A 15796-nucleotide genomic window follows, 5' to 3' on the forward strand; every position below is an offset into this window, starting at 1 on the left:
GAAAATATGAACGAGGATTATGTATCGCCATGAAGCGCCAGTCACGCATCACCGAGGCCAAGACACGGCTTCCCTCCAGGAAACCTGAGAAGACCATCCAGCGTAAATGCCAGCTTTGCTCTGAGGTAGGTTCTGTGTAAAAGCAATCAGTCCTTCAGCCAGAGGAAATGGGTCTGTGACAGAGGATAGCAAATATGGAAATATAACAAATGCTTCACTGAATCGTGCTGGTATAGTATGTAGGCCCAATATATGCCATTGTCTGAGCCATACCACAGAATGAAATAGAAACCTATAATGATTGTACAGCAATCATCTCTAAATATATGAGATGCATGAATGGTGTGAGAACGGCATCCGTGCTTTTTTTTTTTTTTTATCCAGTATCTTTACTCAAGAAACCCCAATGGGAAAAACCCTAAATGCACTCTGTCAAATGGCATACTGTACAGGAGACTGTGGGGAAAGCAGGTGGCATAGCCTAGTGGCATAAGATGTACCATGGTGTGATGTACACAGGATACAGCTTTACTTAGTCTGGCAGAGATGCCGTCCACCTCCGACACATTTTAATTCCATACACGCACAGCTTTTTTCTCCTGCGAGGGGGGTGAGAGCCAGCCGTTCTTTCTGGGCTTTTAAGGACAACTAAAGCAGGACCTTCGTTTCATCTTCTTTTTTTTTTTTTTTTAAACCGCATTACTCCCCGTAAGTATGCGAAGAGATCAAAGGCTGCTTCAATTGCTGCTATATCGCACTCTATCGCTGCACATAACTCCCAACTCAGAAAGGCCTGGAAGGTTTTCAATGTTAGCAAGGATTTAGGTGCGCTTTTCATCTTTTTTTTCCCTTAAAGTATGGAACATGTGTGTATAAAACATGGGTTACTCCTCTAAATCTCGTGTCCTTTCTCAAATTGGTTTTATACATGTCCGTCACTGGGCTGAGGAACCAGTAGAGACCCGTTCCCCCCAGTGACAGTAAGTCACAGAGGCTGCCGGTCCGCAGACCTATGCTGTTTGCACAACAGGCATTGTCCAAGGACCGAGGATGCCTTTAAGCTGACCATAAAACACGCTCGCCTTTCTTTTGACACAAATTCTTTAGATCTCATGTCAAGCACCTCCCTACTGGATGCGGGGGTGTTTTCAGCGCTTAGCCGTATATTTAGTACTTTTGAAAGGGCAGTTAGTCCTTGCCTTGGAATGGAGTGGACACAATTAGTTTGACCTGCAAACACAGCACGCTGTGCATACAAGAGACACTTTGGATACCACTTCTCTGCAAACAAATAGCTTGCCATTTGCAAGGCAGATGTGCACGCATTACACCCCAACTTAGACTGAAGCGGCAACACAGGAAACGACACACGAGAAGCTTCCGTATGCAACTGTTTGACACAAGAACACACTGTATACGATACAAGTATAGCTGCTATATGGTTAATCTGTTACTGTCCCAGATTTTCTCTTGTTTTTCTCCTGTGTAGTATAGGCTGCCCTCGCTGTAATGCCGAGGAATGAATCCTGTCTCTTATGAGGTGCTGTAGGAGTCCGTTTGCTTTTCACCGTAATGCTGCGGAGAATAAGGTATGATTGATTAATTCAACACCATCCCTCAGAAGTTGGCTGTACAGACCCTAAGCTGAGTCAGCTCTAATTTCAGCCAACAAGTGCATTTTGCAAAGACGCAAAAAAAAAAAGAGCAGTACACTCTGGCATTTTCTTTAGCTACTTGGCAGAGTGCATCGCAGATTCAGATTAAAAGGCAGGGAGATTTTCTGTCTCCACTCCAGCAAGTTGTTCCCAAAAGGAAACCACAAAAAACAAGTTTGTTTTCCAATGACTTTGGACCATGATGAATACTGTACAGCATTTCCTTTAGATAAAGTTTTATTATGCCATTCCCTTAAAAGTAATGATCAAAACTTTCAGTGTGGGGTCCACTTTACTAATAAAAGCAACATGCTCACAAAGTGCACCACTCAAAGTAATTATGGCAAACAATGGTGAGCAATTATGCAATATAGAAGACAAACTGGTCTGGGAATTAAATCAACTTACTGCACACCACCAGCAACATGGACGTATCATTGGTGGCTTTATGTACTGTAGCAGTCATGTCAGATGTCCTGCCAGACCTCCCATAATTCTCTTCTCTGATCATCTAGTTGGCATCACAGTAAGCGGGTGGAACATTATTGTCTATTAGTCATATGTTCCTAGAGTTTTTAGTCCAGTAAATACATTGTTTCTTCCAATGCTTGACAGACATTAAAATCTTTTTACTGCTCTTTTTTCTTAACTTTGAGTACCGATGTTGGGCAAATGTTCTTCTTTTTTGTTTCTTATGCAACATTTTTGTCGATTTGCTCAATTGGCAAACTCCTAATGTTGTGCAAGACATTTAACAAAAATGTTCCTCTTAACCCAGTCTTGCCCCTTCCCAACAGACGATTTCTGACCAACTCTCAAATGCTTTGGTTTTACAGCAGTGACACAGTCAGAAGTCAGAGGTAGAATTTTCCTTATTCTTACTTATCACTTACTTATTGATAAATACATTTCATTTTAATTTCAGGCACTCGAGTTCCCACTGGTTTGGCTTAGTCACCACCATTTCAGAGACATTACATTACATTACAGGCATTTGGCAGACGCTCTTATCCAGAGCGACGTACAACAAAGTGTATAACCATAACCAGGAACAAGTGTGTCGAAAACCCTAGAGAGAAGTACCGGTCCAAGTGCAGGGAACAACCGCATAGTTCAACTTGAACCCTGTAGGTTAAACTGGTTAACACTAACGAGAACAGCAACAACGCAGTCTATGCAAAAACAAGCAGTAGTTAAGACGAGTGCATGAACTAAGTCACCTACGAAACAGCTACCTAGTTACAACCCTAAGCTTACAGTCAATTTAGAGATTACAGGGAGGTAGGGAGGGACGGGGAGAGGTGCAGCCTGAAGAGGTGAGTCTTCAGTTGTCGCTTGAAGCGAGTCAGTGTCTCAGCTGTTCTGACCTCCACGGGGAGGTCCATGAAATGCCCCATTTCAATCAATGACAAAAAGCATGAAAAGCAAGTCTTCTCTTGCTCTCATTTCCCTACATTCCAAGTTAAACTATAGGAGCTTTTAAAGCTTTTTCCCACTCGATGAGCTGAAACCAGGCAGAACTGTGGTGTTCTTGTTCTGGGTGTTTTCCCACTGTCTGTTCCGCCAGGCGGAATGGGACCCAGGTGATGTGGAACTTCTTCACCGCCTACGCTGGCTAACGGGAACCGGTGCCAGGAACAAGAGCGAAGGCATGGCCGCTGCCAAGCCCAACAAATCGGGAAAGAGAAACCGAGACGGTGTCATTTTCTTAAAAAAAAGAAAAAAAAATGGTGGACAACCCATCATTAGAACTAAAGTTCAAACCACTGAAGCTGGTTGCTTTTTTTTATACACACCCAGTTTTTCCTACATTCACGTAACATAGAGCTGATTTATCGCTCAAGTTCAGTCTGCATAGAAAAAAGGATCTTTCAGGAACTAGGCAGGGAAGAAATGAACAGCTGGTCCTTAAAGGGCCCACGTCCAAAAATAAGAGACCGATGCCATAAAGCCACATGCTAAAATCACCCGCAGCTGAGAAAGAAGCTCTCGCTGTGGACAGGGCTGGCCATAAAGCACACTGGATGATGAGGGCAGCTCTTCAGTTCTATAAAGAGGAGGTCTCTGTGTTCCCATTTTATTCGAGAGGTGATCTCTAGTGTTCAAGAGTTGCTGAGATAGTCTAGTGAAAGAATGCATGGTGTTTATCCTTTCTTAGAGCCAATGAAAGACCTTGTTCAAGCCTTTCCAACTTATATGGCTGGAAGTGTATCCTAGGGGCAATGAGGCAGCCAGATGTACAGGTAGACCCCTTAAAAAGAGCCAGTCAAAAGAGTCACAGCTTCAGCTGGCCTTTTGCAATCCGCATAAAGACGCCAACCAAGTCATCACGAGCAGAGGGCAGCCAAGCAACTGTACACAGCAAACAAAACAATCGGATAGCAAGGGCTTAGCTTTCAACCCATTGTTAAGTAACGTAAAAAATAAAAGAAAATACATCTGTGAGCAGTCCTTGTGTGCAAGTATATTCACAGCCAAAGGAGCCTCTTAACAAGGGTAATGAATAAATACTGGTGGATTGAAATTGCCGTTCTCTTCATAGCTTCGCTTAGTCAATTCAGTTACAAGCCAAGTAAATAGCTGTGGCATGAGCACATTCAACATAGCGCAGCTGTTGGGCCATGAAGAGTAGCTGAATTTAATCACTTTTCTACTTAAGAGCTACTGAAGTACGCATACCAGGCCTACCACTGGTCTGGCAATGTTAAGAGATTACCCTTCTGTGTCAAAACAGCAGATCCAAACCTAAGACCCCTATCCTCTCATGAAGAATTAAAGTAAATGCTTATCCTATTACAAAGGCACTTCTGCTGAGAGGACACTCAACACTCCATTATCTTTGTGTTGTGGTGAGGGAATCAGAACACACCCACAACATCCAAGTGCAACAACTAGGCTAGCCCATGGCAAACTGCATGTAGGCTAATGTTTTTCTTAACTTACATATCAACTGCATGGAAATCCAGTTAACCACAACAAAATGGTCTAAATTCCACACAATGTTAAGTTAATATGGCAAAAGGGTATTCAAAATCATCACTGGTATGATACATGTAAAAAATTTTAAAAAATAAATAAATAAATCAACCAAATCCTGAAATGCTAGTTTCCTATCTGTAAGTGTCTTAAATGGCACTGTGACCCACAAAGAAACAATGGCAACATGTACTGTAAACACTGGGAAATATACGACCTATCAGTAATGAACACAAACACACCGTTCACATCAACAAACCATCTGGAGGCGTATTTCCACTTAAAACTATGCAGGTTTCGAGTGCAAACAACACATCACAACACAGCACAGGACAAGAGCCTTTTCTAAACAGAGATTAAAGTCCCATTTACCCACCAACATCTGATCATGATCAAATAAACCATTTCATTCATTTACATGTGGGGCAGAAAAGGCTTGATTAAAATTCAGTCACTTAACATCAACGGTGGAATAAAATATCAAGGCTAATGTTTAGCATATAAATCTAGTGACAAACCATTTGTTTGGATTAAAGTTCATAACATCACAATAAGATGCGGTTGTTCAAGGCCAATTACTTTAACATATTGATAATTCAACAACACAACAGAAAGTATTCAAATCATTTCAGAGAAGCATCCATTTCCATTCCATAACCCTGATAATACAAATAAATTATTAGATTATATATAAGAACACCCAGATGTACAATGACATTCAGTGCAAAATAAATTATAGCATGACAATACTCCTGACAATACAATTCAGCATATGGACATTTGATTTTGTTCCTCCAGTTACAACTTGGAGATCAGAGCTGAAGACATCTTAGATTAATACATCAACTACAGTTTCACATAAGACCAGGCATGCAGACAAAACTAAGAGCCAGCACTCATTCATTAAAATACTTTGATTCGCTGATCATAGTGATGACCCAACAAATGAAGGAGTCGAACACAGTGGCCTGCATTCATACTCAATTTGTCTGGCCTGGGACATCTGTTTCCTCTTGAGAAAGCATCAGTTTGAACAAGATAATACGTATAATTAGGCTACATATTCATGTTATTATTTCCGCCAATCCATAAAAACAGAAAGAATTGCAGCCTTTTATATAAATATCACAAGACCCACAGTTCCAAGCGGTTTTCAAATGTTTAGGTGTTTCAACTGGAAGCCAACACATTGGAATGTTTTAGTGTGTAGGATAGCCATGTCTATAACCTTGACTGGTTTAAGCAGGCAAGTTCACGCCCACACAGTCTATTATTTTTTTAAAGCAGACAAAACAAACCAGAATATAAACACACTCACTTAAAGTGAAACCGTAAACCCAGCATGCAACAGATCCAAACATGCGCCACATCCTCAACAGAGAGGAACCGTGATTCAACTCGATCAAATTTTAATCTCCTCAAGCAGGTCTACATCACCAGTAAGATGCATGTAGTTAGCAGCAGGGTTAGTTAAACTGAGTTGTTGGTATTGCACGCACTGTAATCTGTTTACTTAATCCAGTGAGGGGTTTCTGTACTCCTCCATATGGAATTATGAACGCACAGGAGAGGAGGAAATGGGAAAAGCAGTAGAGGAGTCCTTTGGTCTGTGGTTCCCCTCAAGAGGACGTTAAGCACACTGAGTCTTTATGCCAGTCATTCAGGCCAGACTCCAATAGGACTAATAATAATAATAATAATAATAATAATAATAATAATAATAATAATAATAAAAAGACTACGACTTGTTCACCCCAGTGGGGAATTCTCTCACATGCCTGGTCAAGAATCTCTTTGGAGTGAGAAATCCGCTATCCTCCGCCCCCCCCCCCCCCCCAAACGGGGGTTTCTGATGTCCTACGCCTTGTTTTAGTGTTTGTTCTCGTTCCTATGCAAACACTTCAACTCAGGTTGGCAACAAAGAACTAAGCTTGCTGGCACGCACGCACGCACGCACACACACACACACACACAACTCATATATTGGCACATTGGTCTATGCACAAAGGCTTCTGCACTCAAGTCATATATCACTCCTGAAGTTGTTCCTCAGAGGCATTAACAGCTACACAGACAACACGCAACGACTTAATTTGCTGTGGTGGCATTAAGTTTAGGTATCCTACAGTCCACATGGAATGACAATAGTCAGAACAAAAGAGATTCTAAGATCCCTTGGATAAAATTCCATATGAATGTAGCAAATATCATCCATGTCTACTACATTTTAATTATTTGGGCTTAAAATGAGGCAATATTATCTAATATAACACACTTCACAAGCCTGCATTAAATATTTTGTCTCATTTCTAATAATAATAATAATAATAATAATTATTATTATTATTATTATTATTATTATATATATAATTATTATAATACAATACTTTTCATACAGTGTGCTCAAAGTGCTTTCAAAACAAAAATATGTATCAGTAAAATGCCGAGGTTCCAAGCCAGCACTTCCAGAATTACTATGCGAACAGAAATGGTTCTCCATAAATATGACACAATATGATTTGCAGTCAAAGATTGGCACTCCCAATATGAACTCATTAAACCGAAACTTATTGTGTTCTATTGTATTGTATTTTGTTCTGTCGGATGCTTTAGCGTAATAGGCGATTTCATTAAGGGAAGTGCAAAACACTTTTAATATATTTTCGATATTTTGCATAACCAGATAAAAGTTCCGCACTTCTAAACTATGGCATGCAACATTCCTCCAACCAAAGCTTCCATGAAATTGGAGAATAGTTCCAAATCCAGCAGTTCATCTCTTGAATGCCAAGACTGGGAATCACAAATCTTTGATTTAAAAAAAATAATTGTGCGTATCACGATATCAAATGAAATGTGTACCATGGGTTCAAGGCTGCGCGCAATGCTTGCCCCATGGTACAATCTTCTGTCAGGTTCACCGACTACGATACAGAACACACTGGTGCCAAAACATCTACGTTCAAGTTTATCATTCGTAACAAGCTCAGATCCGAGTATACGACTTAATTTATCAGTCATCTATTAGAACATTAATTGATTTCTCATTCAACAAACTATTCAATTTTCATTTCTGTCCAAAAGAGATTCTGGTTCATTCACGACTAGAATTAAAGAGGGTTTCCTTCTGTCATCGCGAAACGAAAACATTAATACGCTTGCGTTTCTCTTCGAGAGCGCTGGTAGAAAATGGAACACCACTGGCTCAAAGGACAAAGCATCGAAACAAAAGCACCACCACGGTTGCTGTATTATGCGGCTACATCTGTCACCAATTACCAAAACAGTAGCAACTAGTTTATTGCCACGACAACTTGGAAGCCTGGCTTGAGTTTTTTTATTTTATTTATTTAGCCTATTACAAAAGTCAATACCACAGAACTGCTTGTAACGGTGCTGAAGCAAAACTTACTGTGGGAGAGATGTTAGGGGAAAAAAGGACTACAGGCTATAGACTGATAGGCTGTAGGCTAATATAGCCTAGACTACGGTACTGTTTGCGTTTTCTCTTGTTAGGCTACAACAATCCATTCGGCTTCATGGTGCGTCTTTCATACAGCCATTCTGTCCAGTGAACAACTCAGAGCAAGCCAAATAAAAAACGGACCAAGTGATCTCTCTTTTAGTGCAGTCAGTAGTCTGATGTCATTCAACACGAAATATACTTTCCATGATTCACTTCTACCACATGTTTAACGGCTTTCTCTTGCTTTTCTTAAAATTCACGATCAAAACATCGGAGCAGCGCGTGAGCAGAAATGTTACACTACACAAAACAACTGCCCCTACTGAACAATGTTAAATCTCAGGCTGATCCACGTGTCTCCTAAATTGCAGTCGTCATTGTACTCAAATGTTCCTGAACTATAGGATGTCTTAAGAAGGGAATACTGGTGGGCTAATTCTTCCCAGTGATCACATCGCATGCAGTTATGGGATACGCGCAAATGAACAGAAACTTACTTTTATTCCGGAGTTATTCGTCTGACGGTGTTTCTGACATTAAACTTCAAGAGAAAAATGCAACCACGAAAGTCTGACGTAAACATTCGATCTGGCTGCAAGATAAATGAAGAGCATGTCGGAAAGGTATTCCAGTTCAGATCGAACAATCCAGGACAGTCTCCTGCAATATTTGCACGCTCCTTCTCCCACCTAGCAGTCAGATTACACTGGGAGGGGCCATCGCCTGTGATGAACGGTTATTTTGTCCAATGAGATATTCACATTAATGTATGGTGGGTGTTATATTATTTATAATGCCCAATCAGATTGTAAGCGCGGAAATGTATTAATATACAAGCACTCGTCAATATTGAAACAATGGTAACCCAATGTGATAGTATAAGTACCGGTTTGCTCCGTTTCTGTCACGCAAAGATTTTATTTTTTAACTTTATAAAATATAATTCTATGAAAGCCTCGTGGAGAGTACTAATATGCCATAAATAGTTTTCTTAAAATATTTAATTTAGCCATATTTCCATGTTTTCTACGCCCCCGATTAGTCTTTATTGCCGATTTACAAAACTTAATGTTTATCTTTTAGTTTTGTTTTTACTAAAAGAGTTTGGCACTTCAGTTTTAGTCATTGCCAAACTCAGCAACCAGTGTTTGTTAAGAAAAACCTAACATTTGCATTTCTTTATAAGTTGATGATAAGTGTTGACTGAAAGCATGCCATTGTGTTCTTTTAAAAAGCAGGTATTTATAAACACACTGCTGCTCTGTGTAGACGATAGCAATGCATAAAGTTTAAATATCGTCCTTTATTTGAAAACTGACCGTGCACTTTCTGTTGTAATGTAATTCATCTTTTTGCTACAAGTTGTAAAGGGTAAGAGCACATTTGGAAGTCGGTGCATTTATCAGTATCTGTGAAATGTGTGAACAGATTAATGTCCCTGACATTTCACTTCTCGCACTGTTTAAGTTTGTCTGAAGGGATTTGGTAAATATACTCGGTTTAAAGTGAAAAAGTGTTACCATTTCATTCGTGTTTATAAATTTCTTTCTGGTGAGGTTGCTTGGGTAGATCACAGTGTTTAGCGTTCTTGTAGTTCAGCTGTTTCTAGGAAACCCGGCAGGAAAGCCCTCCTTCTCTGATGTGAGAACATTTTGTGAACAAGTTTTCCAAGCCCTCTTCACCTGTGAAAAACGTTTCTAAAATGCATTATGAATGGCAGCTTCCTTTTGAGATTGCTCACAATGCACAAAAACACACCTTGTTATTAACATGCCACACACAATCTCATTTCAAATTTTGTGTGCCTCTGTTTTCTGAAATAAACACAGTGGACACTGGCGTATGATTGTTTTTCAAATTGCATTCATTAGGACTGTACAGACAGGATACGTATATTCCACATTTCCATAGTTCTGTGCAAGGGTTACTGACTATTGTAATGTACAAATAGAAAAGGAGGGGGGAGAAGACTCCTTAACATTGGGTAAATACTGTGTGATTTGCACAAGTGTCGCAAATGTGTTTCTCAATATGATCCCTGACCATTTGCCTTTTGACAGCAATTCTGCAGAATATGTGATCATTCTCCCTGTACAGCCTGCTCTATTGACCATACCAGTTTAGCTAATTGATTATCAGACAATGCCTCATAAGAAACTAAATCAAAGCAAAATGTCACAATCTGAATAATCATGATCTTCATATACTTTATTCTTTTACTTTTTTGCTCTGAGAAACATCACAGGCCAATGAGTTGGAGTTGTTAGCTGTTTGTGAATCTGACCGGTTTTCATTTGCCCTTATTGGCTGTGACTCATTTGACTCATCTTTGCATCTTCTCAGACACACAGCACTGAATCACGCAGACCTGAAACAGAGCTCATCCAGTCCTACTGCTTGTTCCATCAAAACTATGGCACATTTTGAGAGACCACAGTTTAAATTTTCTCCTGTCCGTGGCTACACCTTTCCACTCAGGAAGCACAGATACGATGCACAGCCTTCAATGGCTTCAGGTGGCTTTGGTTAGAAGAGATTCTGTGCATTTTGTGTCATTTATTATTTCAGAGGAAGAACAATTAACTGGGTAGACAGTGACATTTCCTCAGATTGCTGGACACCCAGAGATTATTAGATGCTATGGTTTCTGTGGGTGAGTGCAATTCTGTACCTTAAAATGAAAATTAAAATATTCTAGATTATTCAGCAGTGTTACTAGAAGGTGCTATAGCCTGGAATGTACTATTCCTGTCATGTTGCTAAATGGGAAATAAATGTAGATTGACGACTTCCTTAATATAGCAGGTTCAAAAACTGAACTTGGTAAATCACCGACATGCCATGAAATCGCAAACGATGAAAGCATTGTAGCTGATTCATGATTGTGCCATATATCACTGCAGACTACAGACCATAAATAAAACCAGTCCAACCAGTTGTTTTTAGGTTTGGGAAATGATCCAGAGCAGCTTCCGTTATACACAATAAATTTTCCCCTCTGCAATTTTCTGAATTCCCTTTATCAAGTTAATTACATCTTTGAGACATTAACTAGTTTATGGCCAAGCAGCAGCCTGTAATGCTGTAGAAGCAGATGTGATATGAATGGCAGTAGAAGCACTTGGTGCCTCTAACCAAAATGCGAGAGCTCTCTCTATGCTCTTTAATAATTACAAAAATACATATATTTTATTCTAATAGTTTTTCTTAATGCTGCCTCAGGTCCCTCACAAAGACCCATCAAATGAACAGCAGTTTTCCCCACTAAGTAACGTACTGTTCGATCGCCTTTCAAAAGACGTCCAAAAATAACCTCCTGGTGACATAACGTACAAAAACAACCGTGACTCCAGGTGGGCCCCCAAACAGGGGGCTTGAGCCGCACGTCCATGAACAAGGGAGGGCCTTTACAGGGCCCGGCTCCAGAGAGAAACACACAGCGTGACTGAGAGCCCTGCTCTTTTTCGCCTCATTGTTAAAAAAGTCCCCTTCATGTCAATGTGGCAGGTTTCTGGGCTCAACCCTCCAGCACACACACACACACACACACACACACACATTGCTGGCGAAATTCCTGCCAATTAAAACTACATTTGAAGAAACGGCGAGCAGTCGAGCATTATGTTCCCCTAATTTTCTGCACTTCCTCTGTGCCATTCTCACGTAGTCCTCGCGTCGAGTTCGTGCCAAGACCAGCAAAACGCACATGTGCGCAAACATGCGAAGAAAGCCGTGCGCTTTTCACCACTTCCTCAGAGCTGTGATTCACACAGACGGAGGTTCACGGCGAGTGCGGCCTCACTGGCGTCCCAACATGTTGCTTCATGCCTCGGTCCTCAGGGCCTCTTCTTAGTCCCGCGGGTTTCTGTGCTAATTTAGTGGGTGTGAATAAAGCCCGCGTCTGTCCACGGCAAGACCATCGTATCCTGAAGGAGAGATACATCCCACGCTGCCCTTCAACACCGTCCGCTCGGGGATATATTTTATTCTGTGGGTACCATCTGTGGGGCAGATGTGGAGGATCGGATCAGGCTGCTCAGATCAGCAGTGAGTGAAGAATATTTCACAACAGACAACAGATTGGCCACCTTCCTGGCTACACTCTTCTACCATGCTTGCAATGTATGGTCCATAAGCCCTTGAAGAAACCCATCCATCCATCCATTTGCTATCTAACCTGCTCATTCCTGGCCAGGGTGGTCAGGGGACTTGAGCCTGTCCCAGCATGCACTGGACGAAAGGCAGGAATACACCCTGGACAGGCTGCAAATCCATCACAGGACCCACACATCATTCACTCACACACTCATACCTACAAGCAATTTAGTGTCTCCAGTTAGTCTGCTGCGTGTTAACTGTGGGAGGAAACCCAGAGTACCTGAAAAACCCATGTGGACATGGGGAGAACATGCAAACTTCACACAGAAAGGCCCCTGGATTCATACCCAGGACCTTCTTGCTGTGAGCGACAGCACTATCCACTGCACTGCCATAATACAGATATTTAAGAGCAATGGGAATCATTGTGCAGTCTCTTAACTTAATTACTGAATCAAACACTTGCATCACATGAAAATACTTGAATAATGGATCTGGTTTAATGCCATTATGGGGCTGAAGACAGAAATACACACAAAAAAGACTTTCTAAAAAGAGACAAGTGGAAATAACCCAGCTATATCTCAACCGGTAAAAGAGCAGTAGAGTATAGAAGCTTGCTTTGGATCTGTCCAGCTCTATTAAATTGCACAGAAATGCCCCCACATTAGAGAACCACATACCAGTTAACAGTCAATCACTGCTGCTTGGGCTGAATGTGTGGCCCTGTTTACCCCTTTAAGGTGCAAGATAACACGTGTGATTAGAATGCTCTGAACATTCTAATGCTGATGTCACAATCACTAATGGTAATTGAAAGCAATGGAGTTCTAGAATGCTGATTTAGAATTTTGGAGAGAGAGAGAAAAAAAAAACATTCCAAAAACCTACTCTTCAAATGGTTAAGCTTGCTGGTACTTGGAACAAGGTAATCATGCAAACTATATTCAGCATATACGAGAGGAGACAGGGGCAGTGGCCATTTGAGAAGCCTAACATTAAAATGTTGTAAAAAAGATCCCGACCTGCGTAATTGGCAAAGTTCTAGTTGCCCATTGCTGCGGGCCCATCGTTCAGCTGTGCGCATTTTGTGCGGTGACCGTGAAATGCCGCGATCGGCGCGTTACGCGTTAAATGACTGGTGCTAAACAGCCCGATTACCGGACAGCGTGATCTGAGGATGAAAGTAAAACCCTCGTTGTCATGAGGTCATAGTCACGCTAGGTCTGTTTTTAAGAACTCTTCTGCAGTGCCTTTGCTCATTATATAAGCACAGATCGCTTCTTCTTCTTTGCTGTGAGAAAAAACGCATGTGAACATAAAATAACACAGGAACACACATGTATTTGGACTAAAGATTTCAGTTACACCTGATCCAGCAGACGTCATTAAATAACATTCCCGTGGGGGCGTGTTCACTTCAGCTGTTTTCCGGACGGTCACATCTCGACAAGGTAGTCATACCACGCGGGTATAGCCTATGCAATTTACCAGAGCGACTTGCACAAGATTATATTCTTTTGCATGCAATCCATTTATACTGGGGGACTCAATATTTACTGAAGCAATTCGGGTTAACCTTGCTCAAGGGTACAAGGGTACAAGTGTCCCTTCTGGGAACGTTGAGTGGTGCTAATAAAGAAATACTCACTCAGCTGAAGGTACTGGAAATATTTGTCTGTGAACAGTTATACCTGGTGTTTTTCCATTAATTGAGGTTTGTTAGTAAAGGGGGAAAAATCATGCACATTTCCACATAAGCAGCTCAGAGGCCACAGGCATGATTAATACAGTAGGCCTCACACACACACACACACACACAGATATGGAAATACGGTGATGATGTTACTGCATTTTACATCCAATAAATGTACAGGTTTGTCTCGGTTCTTGGTACAGAAACCAAATCACTGCAGTTTCTAACACGTTCACGCACAGAAAAAATAATACTGTACATTCTGCTTTCCCCCCTCACACCACACATCAGATAGAAGACTGGGTTTTCATGGTGTGCTTTAAGCTCTTTGATACATGCGCAGCTTACATGATTTGTCCCTTTTAAAGAGTCAGATCCTCATCCCTGAGAAAAATATTAAAGCATTAAAGAAGGGTGCACACAATGACACTACAAACATAGCCAGATATTTTTAAACCGAATGCTTACTCTGGGCTTGTTCATAGTGCTTTCTTTCCTACATGTTATTTGAGAACTAGTGTAGGGGAGCGGCTGTCTGGGAGTGGGGGTGGGGTTGGGACTCAAGTTGCAAGGCAGTCTGCTGTAAAACGGGCATATTTGATAAATGACACAAGCAGGTTGGACACCCGCGGGCATCTCTGCTACCTTGGCAGAAACAAACAGCCTTCTGGACAAACATCCAGAAAAAAAGACAGCTCTCAACACTTCCTGCCAAGCATGTACACCTTCCACGTTTAATAAAAGACCATTCATAAACAGTCTTTGTATGCAGTCTCAACAGAAGGAAAGGAGTGAAGCATTACAATAGCACTGCACACATGCACACACTCGCTGTGCAAGCTTTCTCTTGTACTGTAAAGATATTTTAGACACATTTAGACGGCAATTCTGGCCAAGTATTACATCAGGATTGTGTCCCATTTACATGAAGTTTTCCTTAAATTTGTTTCTTAATATAAAGGCTTTCAGCAGTATGTAGTTGCTGTGTAACACCTTTGTTCCAGAGTAGTCTTGGTGCATTGCTGCCGCATTAATATAAAGGTTCTCAGCGGTATGTACTGTAGTTGATGTTTAATACGTTTATTCCAGGCTGTCTTGTCGCATTGCTGCTGCATTAACATAAATGCTTTCAGCAGTATGCAGTTGCAGGTCCAGGGTTTTAAAGCAACGCTTATTTGATTAGGACTCTCGTCTAATCCCTCCTTCAGTGCAGAAATTTTCAGCATGCTAAACAGCCCTTCCTACCTTCCTTATTCTAGCACACTCTGAGGAACACAAGTCTGCCGAAACAGCAGTTTTCAAGTAGTCACTCGATAAGAGGAAGGATTGTGTGGGGCGCCAGGGGATCACACTACTGACCCTGTATCCATAAATCCATGTTAACCATCATTCTCCAGCAGCAAACTTTATGGCAGCCTTGCCCTACGGTCGTGACAATAAACCCTAACTTTCGGGGCGTGCCGCATAAACCCCCGGACATCCCCCCAGTATCTGCAGCTGCTTGTGACCTTGAGGAACATCTGTGCCCTCTCTCCCCCCCCTCCATGCCCCCTTATGCACCTCCTGCAGTTGGACAGTAGACCCCGTGTGCAGGCCACGTGCCAGCTGATCCTCGGAGTGGGGGGACAGAGCTCCGAACTTCACACTGGCCTTCCGTAACAGCACAACGGTTCCTAGGTGCGTGGCACATTCTGATGCTCCCCACACTGCTAATGGACAGCCAGCGTCCAGCAGGTTCCACTAACAGACAGCGTCCTTCCAGCGAGTTATGCTAACGGACAGCCAGCGTACAGCAGGTTCTGTTAATGGTAAGCCAGCATCCAGCAGGTTCTGCTGACGGTAAGCCAGCATCCAGCAGGTTCTGCTAACGGAAGCCAGCATCCAGCAGGTTCTGCTAATGGACAG

General features: G+C 41.7%; 1 protein-coding gene across 2 annotated transcripts in view; it reads right to left on the reverse strand.

Moving 5' to 3' along the window:
- The window catches only part of pdzd2 (PDZ domain containing 2), a 90874-nt gene extending 82086 nt beyond the window's left edge, over positions 1 to 8788 (reverse strand). For both annotated transcript variants that reach the window (XM_064296699.1, XM_064296698.1), the window contains exon 1: positions 8595 to 8788. The gene's annotated coding sequence lies outside the window, so the exon portion shown is untranslated. The remainder of the gene's footprint in view (positions 1 to 8594) is intronic.
- Positions 8789 to 15796: the final 7008 nt, after the last annotated feature.

Source organism: Anguilla rostrata, chromosome 10 (assembly GCF_018555375.3).
Source record: "Anguilla rostrata isolate EN2019 chromosome 10, ASM1855537v3, whole genome shotgun sequence".
NCBI classification, from domain to species: Eukaryota; Metazoa; Chordata; class Actinopteri; order Anguilliformes; family Anguillidae; genus Anguilla; species Anguilla rostrata.